This window comes from Euprymna scolopes, chromosome 31 (assembly GCF_053919585.1).
Source record: "Euprymna scolopes isolate OS-2025 chromosome 31, ASM5391958v1, whole genome shotgun sequence".
Classification (NCBI taxonomy): Eukaryota; Metazoa; Mollusca; class Cephalopoda; order Sepiida; family Sepiolidae; genus Euprymna; species Euprymna scolopes.
The window spans coordinates 36,776,680-36,797,346 of NC_136512.1; the positions used below are offsets into that span (position 1 = coordinate 36,776,680).

General features: G+C 32.2%; 1 protein-coding gene across 1 annotated transcript in view; it reads left to right on the top strand.

Moving 5' to 3' along the window:
* Positions 1–18,830: 18,830 nt before the first annotated feature.
* LOC145255696 (short transient receptor potential channel 7-like) overlaps positions 18,831–20,667 on the top strand; it is a 267,600-nt gene continuing 265,763 nt past the window's right edge. The window contains exon 1 of the mRNA XM_080114270.1: positions 18,831–19,226. The gene's annotated coding sequence lies outside the window, so the exon portion shown is untranslated. The remainder of the gene's footprint in view (positions 19,227–20,667) is intronic.

Consider the following 20,667-nt stretch of genomic DNA (forward strand, 5'->3'; position numbering starts at 1 on the left):
TATATATATATATATATATATATATTCCATAAATATATCATTATAATCATTCGTTGACATCTATGCTGATGACACGACCATCTACGGCAACACATCAAAGGCTGTAAATGACAAAGTTCTCTCTGATTCTCTCTCCTCTGATCTCGAGCGCGTGGTTCAGTGGGGGAAGATGTGGCTGGTTACCTTTAATGCATCCAAAACCAAACTCCTATCCTTACATCATCAACGCTCTGATCCCCATCTGGCATCAATTGTGATGGATGGCTCTTGTCTGGGTGAGGCCCCGTGTTTTGACAAGCTTCTGGGTTTGACCTTTACTCCTGATCTGAAATGGAACATGTACATCAAGTCTGTTGCCAAGGTCGCTGGAAAGATGGTGGGATCCTTCTACCGCTCCAGAAGATATCTCACTACTGATGCAATTCTCTATCTATATAAAAGCCAAGTACGTCCAAGGATGGGATACTGCTGTAGTAGTCGTTTGTTTGTAGTAGATGTTTGCTATAGCTTTTTATTTTATTGATTCAATAAAATAAAAAGCTATAGCAAACATCTAAATGACTACTTTAAACACAGTTCCTGATTTCAAAAAAAGAAAAACTAAAAGATTCATCTGCCTTACTTTTAATGCTAGGTTTATTTATGGTGTCTTTTAAATTCAATAAAAATCCTCCTAAATTTGCTGATGAGGAGACCGTGCTTACCAAAAAAACTATATATAATTGTTCTGCATAACTTCATGTATACCACAAATAAAAAGCACGGATTTCCGAAACGATCGTACAGATAATTGACTTTGTTGTTGTTCCTTCTTATGAAACTGATTTTTAATTTAATTAAAATTTGATTTTTAAATTAAAAATTTTTTTTTTTTTTAATTTTTAAATTGTAAATCACATTACTTAATATTGAATTAGCTCTAGGACATTTAACTATCGAGCTTATTATATATCTAAATTACAACGAGCATTTCCTGTATTTTAATTAAACTAGTAATTTCACTGTTACATTAAAATACACTTAGCTCTTTAGACTATTATTCTAATCTCCTTTAAATTATATATATATATATATATATATATATATATATATATATATATATACTAGCATGGGTGCCTGGCTTTACCCGCGTGTTTGGAGGTGTGTGTTGAGCAAAAAGAAAAAAAAAGCGGTCAATTCTTTTTTAACTTTGACCCCTATTATGACCTCTTAAAATTTATTGTTTTGGGCTCAAATCAAGTTAATTAAAATCCATGTCCAAGAAACCAATATCTAAAATTTAAAGTGTGTTGACCCAAAATTGTCGGATGAGTTTGGTAGAGTTCTCAAAGGTCAAATCGTTGAACTATGACCCCTTAATTGCAAAATTTCTGGCCTAAAACCAATAGCATCGATTTTCCGAAATCTCAGTACCCTACATAGCAAATTTCGAGTCTGTAGACTAAAAACTGACAAAGTTATTGCGTATGGAAATGTACACAGACACACACACACGCACACACACAGACACAGACACACACACACATGCACACATACAGACACTTTCACTTATATATATATATATATATATATATATATATATATATATATATATATATATATATATATATATACTGTGTAAGCAAAAACAAGACTTTAAAACAAGGTGTTGGTGGCAACAAAAAGTGTATTTCATTTTACGTTACAATTGTTTCCATGTCCAGTTCGACAATTTCAAGCATTATGTCATTTGAAAATTTTCAAAACCAGCATTTCTTCAGACTTTATGAATAAGCACACTTTTGTCAATGGAGCATTTTTTGAAGAGAAGGAAGGAAGAGGAAATCCCTAGCTAGAAAGGCATGCGAGAAACATCTACCTTTGTTGTGGCTATGGAAAATCCCATTTAAATGTTAATATATCGCCTAATTTTCGTATCCTTATTTAAGAGCAGAGTCATGACAAGGTGTTCCAGACTCCTCACAGGTCACTGACTTGGTTGGTCTCTACTTACTAAAGGAGATAGACAAGACAATTCCAGGCTTAAATGGGGGACTTTACAGGGACAACGCACTTTTTGCAGTCAATTCTAGCGACCGTATTACGGAAACATCAAGAAAAAACATCAGAAATTTTTTTAAGGAACATGGATTAGAGATAACAATGGATAGAAATTGCAACATAAACAATAGCACATACGAACCTTATCACAAACCTAACTAAAAAACTTTCTACATAGATTACCGAATGAACCATCCGAAATGCATGAAGAAAACGCTGATCCCCAACATTTCTAAAAAATTTCAGAACTTTCCAAGAATGAGAATTTCTTTAAAAAAAACAAGGAATACTACAACGAGACCCTTAGTAGATCAGGATACAATGGAAAAATTGAATATAATAGTAACAAAAATAGTAACTACAAACCTAGCTGTGTAATCTCATACAACATGGCAATGGGAACTAGAAAAAAACCAAAGATCAATAAAGAAACGTTGAAAATGATCTTAAAAATAGGAATGGTGGGGGAAATAATAGCAGCAGAATAGGGAAGGATGAGGGTGGCACCATTAATAAGAGAAATAGACGCAAGAGACAGGTTTGGTTTAATCCACCATTCAGCGAGCACATCAAAAATAATATACCTAAGGAATTCTATAGAATAATAGACCAAAACTTCCGCCCTGAAAATAACTTAAGAAAAATAATAAATAGAAATTCTGTAAAATTATCCTTCTCAACGTCCAGAAACTTAACTAACACTATAATTAGCTCCAACAATAGAAAAATCAGCAAAATAAGGAACAACAATGAACTAGCATCAAACGCAAGTATCCTAAATAGAAATTGTAACTGCAGAATACCTGAAAATGCCCGTTGGATGGGAAATGTCTAACCTCAGAAATAGTGTATAAATGCGAGATAAAAACCGACAACACTAAGAAGACATATCTGGGAGCCACAGAAACAGAGTTTAAGAACAGATACAGAAACCACGTGGTATCATTTAAAAAGTAACCTGGGACAGAAACTAATAGGGATGGCGTGAACGACAGTAAGGGGGTGGGCACAAAAATAAACATCAAAAATAAAAATAAAAAGAGAAGCACAACTGTATTAGGTGATTGGATTAGGGAACTTAACAGAAATAATGAAAATTTTGAATCAAAATGGTAGTGGACAGGAGAAGGAAGTACAGCCCTGCGAAATCAAAAAGGTGCAATCTATGTTTATTGGAAGCCTTCTACATTGTGAATTCCAAAGAGGAAATTTTGAATAAAAGACTTGATGCCATACAGGGATGTCTTCACATGAAGAGATTTCTGCTATCACACCTTAAATGTAACTGAGGCATAACTTTTTTACAATAATAAGGATCATCGGATGCTAGGATTAAATTTTAATGTAGAGTTAAATAGCTACAATTGTTACAATCTAAATGAATGATCCAAATCCAACATGCAAATAAAACTTCCATTCTTCTTAACCGGATAGGAAATATGAATAAGGTATATGGCTTATCTAGGAGTGTTTTTTTTTCTCTATAACGGTGAGCATCCTTGTATTCAATCATAGCAGTATGGACGGTGAAATAAGGGTTACCCTCTTCAAATCAATTAAACAACTTAGCAATTAAACCAGTTATTATTAAAAAATAAAAATTAAATTACCAATTTGGGGGTTGCAAAATTTATGTAAATATAATTTCATCGGATTTTGTCATCTTACACCCCAAGTTGGTAGAATCCATACTGACTTACTTATTTACCTACAGCAATCCCTGTTCTAAATGTTTTTACCCATAAATGCAGGAGTAGACATCTTCCCACAGGAGTGAAACACACTTGTAACCATGGGTGGTTTTGCTGTCAGAATAATAATTAAAGGATATATATTTTATTTATTTAGAACCCCCAAAATACAACGCATGAATTAAGTGATTAGTAACAAAGGCGGGTTAAACCCATGGGCTAAGACCATTTTTTGTGATCAGAACAAAATTTATATACTTAATCGGTTAAATAAGCCATCGTAGCATGTTCTGGACCTATCTGATTAAGTTAAATTAATTATTAAATTAATTATTAAACCATAGACGCCTTCTAGTAATCAATGAACCAAAAACACCAAACGGCCTGAATTGCCTCCCTTTGACCATTATAGGATACAAATCGACCCAATTTCAAACAAAATTAACTAGCAGTACTTAACAATATAATTGGATTATCTTCCTTCCTTTTATCCTACTTAACGATATGAAAACATTTTTCAAGTAGAATAACAATGGATCTTAAAACATTAAATAACAATAAATAGATTAGAATACTTCATCCCTAATATTATACAAGGATTTATATATATTGTTAATACACCGATTTTATTTACTCTCATGTTCAATTAAACTTTGAACCTAAAAGGGTCTTAAATCTGAGCACAAATATAACGATAATCTGTAAACATTACCTGCTACTAATACGAAACTAAAACTAACCGTAACATTTTTGCAAGGCTGTTACGGCCATAATATCGAAACAAAAATTTTTAAAATTAAGTATTAAGAAACAAAGAAATAACAAGATCTAATTTAGGAACCCAACGAATGGGATATCTATTAAAATTTTTTTTAATGGCTTAGGGCTCTCTGTAGCATCGATTTTTCTGGGCTAGAACGCAAATATAAAGTTTTGCATGGATTATAATACCTTATATATGAAGTTTCATGTCTGTAAACCAAACACTCTAGGAGGCAAAATTTGTTCAACAAAAATATATACGTATACATAAATATATATGGAAACAATTTTCTGTTTACTATAAACTTTTTATACAAATATTATGTAAGTTTAAATCATATAGAATATCTGCATGAATATAATTACACGTAATAGTTAACTAAAGATGATCATTGGGTGCCGGCGTTACCAGGGTGTTTGGAGGTGTATGCTGAGTAAAAAAAAAAGCCAAAAAACGGTCAATTTTTAAAATTTTGATCCCTATTATGACCCCTTTAAATCTATTGTTTTGGGCTCTAATCAAGTTAGTAAGTTAGATCCATGTCTAAGGAACCTATATCTAAAATGTCAAGTGTTTAGACCCGAAATTGTCGGAGAAGTTTGGTAGAGTTCTCAAAGGTCAAATCGTTGAACTTTGACCTATTAACAACGACATTTCTGGCCGAAAACCGATCATATAAATTTTTCCCAAATCTCAGTACCCTGTATAGCAAATTTCGAGTCTGTAAACTAAAAATTGACAGAGTTATTGCGTAGGGAAATGTACACAGACAGACACACAGTCAGACACACAGACACGGTCACTATTATAGATATATAGATAGATAGACTAATAGATTAAACAAAGATATATACGTATACATAAATATATATGGAAACAATTTTTTGTTTACTGTAAAGATTTTACGCAAATATTATGCAAGTATAAATCATGTAGAATATCTACATGAATCTAATTACATGTAATGCTTAACTAAAGATCATCACCCCAAAAGAAAACCAAAAAAAATTCATGGGGAATTAATTAAAATGAATGTTTAAAAGAATATGCAAATTAGCTACATCTTTTGCAGATGAATTCAATTCCATGACCCATATATAAGAAAGTTGTATTTTCTTTTTAAATAAATAGAAAAGGGGGGTTTTAATATGAATATACAATACACACAAAAGAAAAACGAATTCATAGGAGTATAGACTAGCATGGGTGCCCGGCGTTGCCCGAGTGTTTGGAGGTGTATTCTGAGAAAAAAAAAATAAAAACGGTCAGTTTTTTAAACTTTGACTCCTATTATGACCCCTTAAAATTTATTGTTCAAATCAAGTTATTAAGTTTGATCCATGTCCAAGGAACCTATATCTAAAATTTCAAATGTTTAGACCTAAAATTGTCGGTGGAGTTTGGTAAAACCGATCACGTAGATTTTTCCCAAATCTCAGTACCCTGTATATTAAACTTCGAGTCTGTACTGAAAATTAACAGAGTTATTGCGAAGGAAAATATACATAGACACACAAGACAGACACACAGACAAACAGACACACAGACACGTTCACTTTTATAGATATACTAGCATGAGTGGCCGGCGTTGCCCAGGTGTTTGGAGGTGTATTCTTAGCAAAAAAAAAAACACGGTCTTTTTTTTTTAACTTTGACCCCTATTATGACCTCAGTACCCTGTATGTCAAATTTCGAGTCTGTAGACTAAAGATTGACAGAATTATTGCGAAAGGAAATGTACACAGACACACAGACACAGGGACAGACAGACAGACACGTTCACTTAAATTTCAGTAGATATTTTCCTTTTTATTTTAATTTTTTCCAGATACATCTGCCTTACGTAAAAATTTCTAGGTTTATTTATGGTATCTTTTACATATATAAAAATAAAAACACCCAATACTTTTGCTGATGAGGAGACTTTGTTTAAAAAAACTATATGTCAAAATTATTGTCCGTGGCTTAATGTCTATCATAATAAAAACATCGTTTCCGAAACGATCGTACAAATTATTGACTTTGTTGTATTCTTCTTATGAAACAGATTTTTAATTTTTAATTCTAATTTGAATTTTAAATTATCAATCACATTACTCTCTCTCTCTCTCTCTCTCTCTCTATATATATATATATATATATATATATATATATATATATATATATATATATAATGTGTGTGTGTCAAAGACGCATCGAAGATTATATATATATATATATATATATATATATATATATATATATATATATATATTGAGTAAGATGATTGATAATTTATAATTAAAATTAAAAACTGAAAATCGGTTTCATAAGGAAGGACAAACAAAATCATTAAATTGTACGATCGTTTCGGAAACGATGTTTTACTGAAATAGACAATAAATCTTGGACAATAATTTTAGCCTTTGGTTTTTGTAAACAAAGTCTCGTCATCAGCAAAAATATTTGGTGGGAGGTTCTAATCCCCTTATATATATATATATATATATATATATATATATATATATATATATATATATATATATATATATATAATTGGCCTTGAAATGAGACAGGGGAGACAACCGAAGCAGCAAAACTGAAGTTGGCTTGCAGGACACTATATATACAAATGTAGACAAATTTGGGCATAGTTTATTGGTTTGAAAATATAGATTTTTTTACCAATTGTCACAAATTTTTAACCTTAAAAGCTTGTAAATTTTCATGTAGATTCGTTCTATCGAATCAAAGATATGAGCATATTAATATTTAATTTGGTTACCAGTATATATATATATATATATATATATATATATATATATATATATATATATATATATATATATATATATATATATATATACCACTTTTTATGCCATTTTTATGTTCCAAATCTCGGCGACTATTGATCAGAATTTAACAAATAAACGCTGGAAAGGTAATGACCTGACTTGTGTAATGGGCTATGTGGCATTTGCTCTTAAGGTCGCACATTAAAGGGATCATCCATCATCAAGAGCATATTTTTGGGGCTTTTTTGCAGCCATAAATGTTCCAATCAGAGTCATTTGTTTTCCTAGTTTTGCATATGAATTATAAAATATCGTATATTTCCCCCAAAACTATTGCCTTGATGGAGGGGCGACTAAAACTTGCTGCTATGGTTTCAAATGATCTGAAATGACAGCAAAAGGAGACTTGATTCCAAATAGTTCTCATATGTTATATATACTCTCTTTGATTTTCATACATAAAGTAAATTTCACAGTGTATAAAGATTATTTGATACTGGAGATATTCATAATCGAACCTATTTCCAAAAGAGGTGAGATATGATATATGAGAAATATTTGGAAGCAAGTCACCCCTTGCTGTTAGTTCAGATCATTTTTTTTTCTACATGGAAGTCACCACTTTATCAAGGCCACTCAGGGATAAGGGTTATTGCGTCTACAGTTATCAATGAGTAATGTAGTAATCATTAGTATTGGAGATTTGATAGAGTGTCTTACTTCAGGGGGCGGTGTGTCAGGAATTTGTTTATGTTGGACTTGAAGACATCCAAGTTGTAGTCAGGTGGGAAACATGCAAACGGAAGAGAGTTCCACAGTCGTGCACTTCTGAGAAAGAAGATCTGCTCATGGATTCTACATTTGGATTTAGGCACGGATAAAGAGTGGAGAAAATTATTGACAGTAGTTTCAGCCAGACGGGTGTTTTTCGTGAAAAATTGGTGAGTGGGGGACGAGAGATTTGAGCTCAGACGAGAATTGCCATAGAAATAACAATAAAATAAAGACAGGCTCACAACGTCTCTTCTGTGGGAGAGAGGTTGCAGGGAAGAGAAAAGGGCATCCCCCACTAAGCTACAAAGTCTATTTTGTACTCTTTCAAGGCAGGATAGACTGTTTTTAGCAGCTCCTGCCCAGATGTGGCAGCAATACTCCATCCTTGGACGTACTTGGCTTTTATACAGATAGAGAATTGCATGAGTAGTAAAATATCTTCTGGATCGGTAGAAGGATCCCACCATTTTCCCAGCATCCTTAGCAACAGACCTGATGTACATGTTCCATTTCAGATCAGGAGTAAATGTCAAACACAGAAGCCTGTCAAAACATGGAGCCTCCCCAAGACGAGAGCCATCCATTTCAATTTATGCCAGATGGGGATCAGAGCGTTGATGATGCAAAGATAGAAGCTTGGTTTTGGATGCATTAAAAGTGACCAGCCATCTCTTCCCCCTTTGTACCACGCGCTCAAGATCAGAGGAGAGAGAATTAGAGAAAACTTTGTCATTTACGGCCTTTGATGTGTTGCCATAGATGGTCGTGTCATCAGCATAGATGGCAACGAATGATTTAAGTATGTGTTTTGGGAGATCATTAACGTAGATCAGGAAGAAAGTTGGGCCCAGGATGGACCCCTGAGGGACTCCAGCATTAATACTGTGGGACTCTGATTTCTGCCCATCAATCACTACTCTTATGAACCTATCAGAGAGAAATGATTTAATGATTGAGAAAACATTTCCAGTGATACCGTAGCTGGAAATCTTGTGAAGTAGGCCCTTGTGCCATACCTTATCGAAGGCCTTCGATATGTCAAGAGTAATTGCCCTGGAAAAGAAGCCTTTGTAAAGAAATTCACTAATTCTTTGAGATATAACCGTTAGCACATCTGCTGTAGATCTTGCGGAGCAGAAACCATATTGCATGTCACTAAGAAGGTTGTTTCTGCTGAGGTGGTTGACTACTTCTACTACTTACTCATGACACACAGGAGACTTATTGGTCTGTACTGAGAGGGAGATACTTTTCACCTGAATTCTTAAATACAGGGCATACTGATGAGGTTTTTCAGGGTGTTGGAAAGCACTTCTTAAGGCAATGCTTAAACAGTTTTGTAAGTATAGGGGTAAGTTCTGGTTGGAGCTTTTTCAGCACTATAACTGGAATGCCGTCAGGGCCAGTTGCTTTACTGGAATCAAGGTTCTTGATTAGCTTGGCGACCTTATGCACAGATATTTGTATGTTGCATAGCGTGTTATCTGTTATAGGAGGAAATAGGAGGAGTTAATGGCCTTCGTCGCTTGGGGTAAAATTAGCTGCAAAGTTCTTGGCAAAAAGTCTGGCTTTGTCTGATGCTAGCGAGATGATCTCAGGTCCATTGAGGATGGTTGGGATAGAACGCACGCTCCTGTTCAGGATCCTGTTTGCTATTTGCCAAACCTGGTGGGAACCAAGTTGCTGCTCAGCTACTTTAGATTTAACGGACTGAGCATATAGCTTTCTTGCATTTTTATTACTCTTTTACAGTGGTTGCTGGCAGTCCTGAAAGCAGCTTTAGTCTCAATACATCTATTACGTTGGTAATGATTTCTGTGCGCGATGGCAGCAGCACATTCATGGGAGAACCATGGCTGGCTGTTAGGTTTTTGTTGGAACTTTTTGGATGGTATGATGAAATAATGGGGGGGGGAGTGCATGATGGAGGTTGTAGAACTTGTAAATATGCAGTTTCTGTGTTCTTCATTCCCTGTAACGCTTATTCGTTATATTGTCTTGTATTATTCTCTGCATTCAAGGGTTTTCCTTAATATTTCAGTCGTTTTCATTATCGTTAGTCGTTGTACTTCTGACATTCTCTTTTCGAAGTTTTTCGGAATTGTTCCTAGTGCTCCTACTATTATCGGTACTATTTTGATTTTCTTCATCATCCAAATTCCTTTTAACTCTCTGGCTAGCTCTGTGTATTTGCTTCGTTTCTCCTTTTCTTTCATACTCACCCTGTGGTCAGCTGGGACTGCAAAGTCTACGATTCGACAGGATTTTTATTTTGTGTTAATTATTACGACATCTGGTCTTCTTGCTTGGATGGTTTTGTCCGTTTGTATGTCGATGTTCCATAGGATTCTGTGGTTCTCTTTTCGAGTGCTGTTGCTGGTTTATACTTGTACCATTTATCTGTAGGCTCAAAATGCAGTCGTTTGCACAATTCCCAGTGTACCACCCTCCCCACTTGGTCATGCCTGTTTTTTTTATTCCTTTTGGGGCCGTTTGCTGCATTCACTTACTATATGGTTTATCGTTTCGTCTCTTCGTCCACAGAGTCTGTATTTGCTGTTTTCTTGTGTTTTATCGATCCTTGCTTTGATATGGTTGGTTCTTATCGAGTTATCTTGTGCTGCAGTTATTAGAGATTCAATTTCTCAGTTTATATGTCCTTTTCGCATTCATGTCCAGGTGTTTTCGTTATTCTCATCTTTTGTCATTCTTATGAATCTTCCGTGGAGTTGTTTCTCTTCCCACTTCTCTTTTCTCGTTTTGTCATTTGTCTCTCTGTTTTCTGTTTTTTTGTTTTTTTCAGTGTCTCTCTCGCTGCCATAATTATCCTTTCAGTGTTTTGCATTATGTATTTTTCTAGGTCTTTTTCGTGTCCTTCACACAGTCTTCTAAACAGATTAGTCCTCTCCCACCGTCTTTCCTTTTCACATAGAGTCTGTCAATAACGTCCTTTGGATGTAGTGCATTATGCATGGTCATGAGTTTCCTGGTATTCTGATCGAGTTTTCTCAGTTCTTCTTTTGTCCATCCTATAAACGGTCCAGAGTATCTTACTAGTGTATTATTATTATTATTATTATTATTATTATTATTATTATTATTATTATCTATATATTAATATGCTTGTCCGTACGGTGTCACGTCATCCTCATCGCAAACATTAATTAATGAAACGCGTCATCATCATCGCAAACATTAATTTATGTGAATTATCTCCCTTTATTGTTCAATCTTTATCAGTTAAAAATAATTAAACCCTTTTATTTCCCAAAAGTTCCCGAACAAAACAAACAAACAAAAAATAACTGTCTATTTATGGTTCCGGATTATTTTAAAGACAATTATGCATAGAAGGTATCGTTCCACAGTTTAAATAGTATAGTATTTTACTTACATTTTTAACGATGTCTTCTGTAATACGGAACGCTTATTCTATTTTATTCAGTAATAAATATATTTTTTACATTTAACGTTACGAGTTCGTTTTTTTTTTTACTGTGCCACTTTATCTTTTTTTTTATTTACTTTTGAGTGAGCCTTACATAACAAAAAATATGTTTAGAAATAAATGTTACAAAAGTCAAGAATAACTTTATTAAATAAATCACCAAAGTCACCATTCGCAAATACACTGAGTAACACAAAGTCAAAACATATTTTACGTCTTGTTCTGTTTTGTTTTGCTTTTGTTTTACGGCCTTTTTCGTGTTATTTAATGCCGAATCGAGTAATTTTGTAACATTTTACAGCTTCACGTTGTTTACATAGTTATTACTTATGTTTTGATCGTTTTATTTTGCTTCTTTTACAGGCAGTCATCATCTTCTAATGCCCACCGACACGGCATACATATTAAAATACTATAAAAAATGGACACACCATTTTTTTTAATATGAAATAAAACACTTTGTTTCATTACTTACGATTTAATTTATTTAAAGAAATATTTATTTCCTATTTAAAGATTTTCAGTATATTTTATTTAACTGAAGAATTTTTCCATTATTTTTATTACATTGTTAGGTGAAGTTTCAGAATAGTTACCCCCCCTCCCCATATTAAGAATGGCTTTCAACATGATTCTTACACTAGCGGTATCAAAGTTTTTTTTTTCCTTATTTCAAAACAAATTATAAAAAAAGATACAAGACCATTAAATTTTTTTTCATTAAATCGCTATTTAGGTGAAGGTTCAAAATAGTTAACCCTTCTCCCCATAACCGTTTTTTTATGCAGTAAAATACTTTGTTTCAATAATTATGGTTTAAATAAATATTTATTCCTTATTTAAAGATTTACAGTATATTTTATTTAACTGAAGAAATATTTATTGTTCATACATATATTTTTCCCTTATTTTTTTTTTCATTGTTAGGTGAAGTTTCAGAATAGTTAACCCCCTCCCCATATTAAGAATGGCTTTCAGCATGATTCTTACAATAGTGCTATCAAAGTTTATTGATTTTTCTTATTTAACAAAAATTATAAAAAAGATACAAGAACATTTTAAACATGTTTTTCGTTAAATCGTTATTTAGGTGAAGGTTTAGAATAGTCAAACCCTCTCCCCTTATTAAGAATAGCATTTTATTATTTCAGCATGATGCTTACATTTTTCTTAATATAAAAAAAATGATACAAGAAAATGTTAAGCTTTTTTTTTTTTTAAATTAAAATGTTAGATCAAAGTTTGGAATAACTTACTTTATAGCCAATTAGCCAGCTTACTTAACTATATAACAGTGACATAAATTTGATAGGTATAACCTACCTCACATCATTTTGATTATTGAAAAATCAAAATTTAACTGTACTTCGTAAGATTTACAGAAACATTTCATTTTCTATGCATGTAATACACAAGAATCTGAATATTATAACAGATTACAATGTTATTATGGAAAAAACTTTTGTACAGAAAATTCAAAGTGTTCTATTTATATTATCAGGAAGTTGTGATGCATTAATTGAAATCTATATCAATAATTCGACTTAAAAATATTTGTGAATTTCCAAATCTTCATTGAATAAAATTAAAAATGAATAGAAAAGTCTATTGCATATGTAAAAGTTGACGGTTGCTTATTTAACTTCATTAAAAGCCATCAAAGTCAACTAAGAGCTGCTCAATATTCTGGCTTAATGGATCATTTAGCAAGGAATGAAGATGGTTATTCTGATGTACCAGTTATTCTACCATCTACATTTACAGGAAGTCCTAGGAATCTACAATAGCTTTATCAAGATGCAATGGCAGTTTTCTGTGACCTATTCATTACTTACACATGTAATCCAAAATGTCCTGAAATATTAAATAACTTGGGGTCATCAGAACTTGCACAAAATCGATGTCAGCAATGTCACACAGTTTTTTTAAATTCACAATCTGACTCCCAAGAATCTGCTGACTGACCACTATTCTCACTCCAAGCAGCTAATCGATGTCCCTGTCACCGCCTCAATCATCACCAGCACTTCCTGACAATATCAACAGAATCAGTTACGATCGCATTGACCTTCAATAAAAGTTTAAACTAAAGTTCTTTGTTTGTTCTACTTGCTTCCATACGTTCATTTTTATAAGGAATTTCTTACTGGTGTGTTTAAAAGATTTTAACTACCGTGGAATTTCCACGGGTCCTGCTAGTTATTATTATTACAACAATAATAAAAAAGGTATTTCATAGGGTATGTGGACTCTGCGTAAATGGATTTTAATTTAATGGTTGCTTCCTAAAAAGCGCATACGCAAAAGGTTTTCATTTTCATTTTTTTAATCACAAAAACTTTTTTGAAGGTACTATTTGAGGCAAAAATGCCAAAAGTATTATTTGAATATGCATGAAAAAATAAATGTAACAAAAAATAAAAATAAATTAAATTAAAATGAAAATAAAATAAAAACAAGTACGAAATAAAAGTATGAATCAAATTGAATTAAAGAATTTAAAAAAAGTGAAAAATAAAATAAATGTTTACTATATTATCTTAGTTTTTAGCCAATGTTCACATCATATTATGATTGTCTCTTAGTAGTTTTGTGAACTTCATTTTCGTATTCATGTATTCTACACTGATATGAAAATGAAGACTAGAGCAGAGTATAGGATTCCTAACCATGTAACTGATTAAAATACGCTACAGGTTTTGATGAAAAACATGGGAGAAAAATAAACATGGAAGAACAGAAAACCAAAACTTTAAATGTAATTTCTGTATTAAAAGTAATAGTTAGTTAAATATGTCAACATATAATCTTGTGGGGGAAAATCCAGCTCCTCAATCAGGGGTACTCTGGATAGGAACAAAAATAAAAATTGTCTCCTCCACCGGCCGAGGACAGAAAAAGCGAATTGTAGCATCAGACCAGATACTACACTGTGATCTTGTCCCGAAGACCAAGAATTGTTTGTGTTTAATGTTTCTTTAATTGTTTGTTCTTTAAATTCATAATTTAGTTTTATCAGTATTTGATTGTATATTGCTTTAAAATTACGTAATTTTACATAGATAATATTTATATTTTATATTGAATAAAGTTCAGTTTCATTATTCATCGAATTAGGTTCCTTTCTTTTCTTTTTTTTAACATGTTTTAATGCTCGTTTTAAAAATGCCGTCATATAGTATCAACAGTAACAGTTCGACAAATCTTACCTACATTGCCTGCAGGCATTTTTCAGTTAACAGGCCTTCGATATCTCGGTGGCCGTGGTCTGACCCCCAATAAACAAGGATAGGGGAGGAACACACCCATGAGGACTTTTAGAAACATTCACAGATATTCCCACTTCTAGAAAACATGTCATCAAAACTGCCAGCAAAAACATTTTTATACATTATAAATATATTTTAAATATTTTACATTTTGAATACAAAACGCGTTAAAAAATTATTTCGATGATTGAAAATCTATTAGAATGATCTAAATAATTAAAAATGAAAAATGAAAATATTAAATAATAAAATGAGTAAAAAAAATAATACAACAATTGTCGGTGACCCACCATTTAAATGAATAAATAATATATATATATATATATATATATATATATATATATATATATATATATATATATATATATATATATATATATAAGTAGGTTGTAGTTTGCTTGAAGCATTGTTGAAGAAAATTATAAGGTAAAATTAAAAGCCAAGAACAATGCGAGATTTTTTTTTTTATATAGAGTAAAATTAAATGCAAACAAAAGAAATAAAGTTCTTTTTTTTTCTTTTTCACACAAATTTTAACTCTAAACAACAGTAATTTTTTTTTTCTGTTGTATTCAATGGTGATATAAATCTCAATATATTTCAGACTTATTAGTCCATTTTCAAGAGAAGACAGCTGTCTTCTCTTGAAAATGGACTAATAAGTCTGAAATATATTGAGATTTATATCACCATTGAATACAACAGAAAAAAAAAATTACTGTTGTTTAGAGTTAAAATTTGTGTGAAAAAGAAAAAAAAAGAACTTTATTTCTTTTGTTTGCATTTAATTTTACTCTATATATAAAAAAAAAAAAAATCTCGCATTGTTCTTGGCTTTTAATTTTACCTTATATATATATATATATATATATATATATATATATATATATATATATAATTATTTTTTTACTATAATAATTAAATACCTACAGACACAAATGTTTCATCCTTTCGGGATTCTTCAGTGCAGGGTGTCACGATTACTACCAGTCGAACGATTCGAACCCCGCGACACGAGACATCTCTGGCTCGATTAGCGGAGACCGCATCCATTCGGCTACTATTAACCGTGTGAAATAGCGTTGAATTTTAAACATTTTAATTTAAATGTTTATTACGTCAGACAGACAGTGATCAAATCGTTATACGATGATCTACGCATAAGAGCTAAATTGACCGACTTTTTAATTCAACGGAAAGTGCTCAACGATAAGAAACGAATTTCTTAAAGGGGCTGTCATAATTATTTTTTACTATAATAATTAAATACCTACAGACACTAGTGTTTCATCCTTTCGGGATTCTTCAGTGCAGGGTGTCACGATTACTACCAGTCGAACGATTCGAACCCTGCGACACGAGACATCTCTGGCTCGATATATATATATATATATATATATATATATATATATATATATATATATATATATATATATATATATATATATATATTATTTTTAAAAACAGTGATCTACGGACACGCGTGTTTCGGAGCCCTACTCCTCTTCAGCTTAGCTTGAATTTTGTTGGGATTCGTACCCTGGACCTTATGTATTTCAGTCCAGCGCCCTTACCCATTACGCTCTGATGCCATAGACAATTTACTTTTTTGTTGCTATCGTTTATCTGTTTACGTAGTTTTTTTGTTGTTGGTTTTTTAAACAATATTATGGTTAATGCCTCGGCCTCGGAGATCCGGTGTTTTTCTTAGAAAGTCACCCATTTTTTATTTGGACGTATTTTTTATTTATTTATTTATTTAATTATTTATTATTTAAAAAATAAAATAAAATAATATATATATATATATATATATATATATATATATATATATATATATATATATATATATATATATATATATATATATATATATATATACAGTGATGATCATATTTATTGGCACGGTAAAATAAAAGTTAAATTTTGTCTAATAAATTCTAAAAAAGGGATTAAATTAAAGAAAATAACAAAGTATATTATGTATTTTTAACTGGCCTTTCCGATGCAGCAATCGGATTTTAGAAAAAATAAATAACAAAGGAACAACAAACATAATTGCAAAAAACCCTTGTTCAAAATTATTGGCACGGCTTTGTTTTTCTTTTAGTATCAGTATAATATCAATCAATTTCCGGTTTACGTGCTTTCTGAACTTTTTTATAGCCATATTATGCTTGTTTAACGCTAATTCAGTGAATAATTTTTTTCAGATAATTTTTAGATAGCGATTTATTTAAACTATTATAAGTGACTAAATTATAATTTTCAATCGCCATGGTTAAAACTAAGGAACACAGCGAAGACGTCAGGAAGCTTGTTGTAGCATGCCATACCAATGGGGAGGACTATGATAAGATTTCAAAGAAGCTAAACCTTCCCAAATCCACTGTTAGAGCCATAATAAACAAGTTCAAATCGCAAGGCCACGTTATGAGTTTAGAGGGTAGAGGGAGAAAAAGGATTCTTTCCCCAAGAGATGAACGGAAAATTGTTCGACAAGTAAAACAAAACCCAAGAATCTCTGTTGGGGAGATTGTTGATGAACAGAGCACCTCTGGAGTGAATGTATCTCGACATACAGTTGGTAGAGTTTTGAAGAGAGCTGGTTTAAAAGCATGTCGTCCGAGAAAGACTCCCTTATTGAAGCCTATGCACCTGAAAGCAAGGCTAGCCTTTGCAAAACGTCATATTGATAAAGATGTTGCATTCTGGAAACGTGTTCCATGGACTGACGAAACGAAAATAGAGTTATTTGGCCATAATAAAGTGTCTTATATTTACAGAAAATCTGGCGAAGCTTTCCTGCCTAAGAACACCATACCCACAGTGAAGCACGGTGGAGGCAGTTTGATGTTTTGGGGATCCTTTGCTGCCTCTGGACCAGGGCAACTTGTTAAGGTCACAGGTAGCATAAAAAAGGAAGATTATGTTAAAATATTGGATGAAAACCTGAAAGACTCTGCTAAAGAGCTCTCACTTGGTCGTCGTTGGTGGTTCATGCAAGATAATGACCCAAAGCATTCGGCTAAACTGACTAAGAAATGGCTTGAGGACAATCATATTAATGTTTTGGAGTGGCCATCACAAAGCCCAGACCTAAATCCAATTGAAAATTTATGGAGAACATTAAAATTGAGGGTAATGCAAAGGAAGCCTAAGAATCTTATTCAATTGGAGGATTATTGTCAGGAAGAGTGGGCTAAAATTACTACTGAAGAGTGCAACAACTTGGTTGTAAACTATGAAAAGCGACTGAGGAAGGTAATCAAGGCCAAAGGCTATACAATTGATTATTAAATAAATCGTGCCAATAATTTTGAACAAGGGTTTTTTGCAATTATGTTTGTTGTTCCTTTGTTATTTATTTTTTCTAAAATCCGATTGCTGCATCGGAAAGGCCAGTTAAAAATACATAATATACTTTGTTATTTTCTTTAATTTAATCCCTTTTTTAGAATTTATTAGACAAAATTTAACTTTTATTTTACCGTGCCAATAAATATGATCATCACTGTATATATATATATATATATATATATATATATATATATATATATATATATATATATATATATAGGATACGTCTTTGACAATCAATCAGACAGTGACAGTAAGGTATTGTTCTTTTTAGTCACAGCCCCCCCCCCCCAAGCTATACCTTCTGAAAAACGGGTTAGTTTATTGCTAATCTCCTCTGGTGCTTCTATCACCGAATGCCAACGGGCATTTTTGTAAGTCAACGTACACTTCATATAGTGCACTGGCTTTTCATTCAAAACCCCACCTGGTCGTGTTTCTCATCTCCTGCAGATGCTGGTAAATAAATATACGCCATTTTCAAAATATCGTTATTGTAATGGATAAGTACGTGCGTTTGTTTGTCTGTCTGTACACGTGGTTCAGTAAATAATTGACGCCCGTTCAATGTTATCGATCGATATTTATCCGTCAATAAGAAGAAAGAAAACAAGAGACAATACTTTTATAAACATAACAATAAAAAAAAAGAAAGAAAAGAATGAAAATAAAAATTGTGCCATAACCCCCTTCGTCTCTCTCTCTCTCTGTGTCTCTCTCAGTTTTTGATGTCACCTGTCGCCGTTCATAACGGTAATATTAATTTTATTTTTCAGGTATTAACTAAAAACACCATCTGCTCTTTTTCTCTAAAGGTTGATTAAATCAACACTCTGGCTACCATTTTTAGTTTTGGTCAAGTTTGCCTACCAAGAAGGCCCGGAATGGTCAGATTTTTGGCAGACGTGGAGTACTTTTAGCACTGCAAACACATACTTATACAAAAATGGCCGACACGGATGACATTTTGCGTCCAGCATGGACAGTTGGGCGTTAATCATTTCAATTTCCGGTTGTTACACATTTTATCAAGTAAAAAAAAAAAAAAAATTATACACACACATACACACAAAATAGATTGTTGTTTGAGGGATTTGGTTTTAAAAAGTAAGTATATTTGTTTATTTAAAAATTAATAATTTGCGTTTGTAAAATTGAATGTTTTATTTATCAAAATACAACCCAGCATTTTTCGAGAGTATTGTATTTCCTTTTGTGGTTTTTTTTTAAAATATTGTTTCTTTTAATGAGATTAAATTTAATTATTACGGTATCGTTTGTTGATAAAATCATTAACTGAATCCTAAATAATGATAAAATATCTGGGTTTTGTTTCAGCAACCGCGTAACTCTCGCTTCTCTTAATTTTATCCCTTAATCTTCACATTCTAGAAGTGATGTTTCTGACAAAGAAGGAAGAAATGCTGTTTGCTGGGTAAAAATCTATCCATCTCAGTGTTATATTTATCCGGTTTTTGTTTTTACATTCATGTCATATTTTTATTTTTATTTGATTTTTTTAACTCCTTACATCAATTGGATCGTGCTATTTTTTAAAAATAGTATTTTCAAGTTAAATACCTGATAAAATTGTCTATTAAAGACTGAAATATATATATATAAAGCTGAATGTCTCTGTGTGTGTGTGTCTGGTCACGAATAGGATCCTATATGGTTGACTATTTAAAAAAAACTGATTACATATAATGATAGAAGATGTATCGAGACACAGGAATGGGTATGTTTGATCTGTCAGAACGGTGATTTATTAAAATTGTGGGGTCTGCGTTCGCGCCTGGTCCACAAAGTATGGAAATAAAAAATGTAAAAATAAAAAAAAACGTTTACAAATGTTTTTGATATAGATGTACATAAGAATACTTTGATAAGTATGTTTTAACTTAAATAGGGATGGTATAATAAAATTGTGGGGTCTGCGTTCGCGCCTGGCATCCATAGAATGGAAATAGGCACAAATTTTAATAAAGACTTTACATATCTATCTGCGTAAGTATATTTTGATAATTATGTTTCAGTTTGAAGAAATATAGTATAATAAAATTATGGGGTGTTCGTTCGCACCTGACCTCCATAGAATGGAAATATGTCACAAAGTTTAACAAGGTGTTTTTTTAAATATAGATCCACAGAATATTGTGATAAGTGTTTCAGTGTGAACAGGTATGGTATAATAAATTATGGGGTTTATCTATTTTATTATTACTTTCATTAAATTTTGCTTTGGTTTTGATACCCCCAAATTCGAAGCTATCTCTTTACAACCGTTCCTTTTCATAACCTGTCATACTTTCATAAATCAGAGTCCATTTTCTGTAGGCTGTTTTTGAACCCAGTCAACGACGGGTACTTTTGCTAGTTATAATATAAAGCTGAACGTTTGTGTGTGTGTGTGTGTGTGTGTGTGTGTGTGTGTGTGTGTGTGTGTGTGTGCGTGCGTGTGTCTGGTCACGAATAGGCTCCTATATGGTTGACTATTTTAAAAAAACTGATGACATATAATGATAGAAGATGTATCGAGTATCAGGAA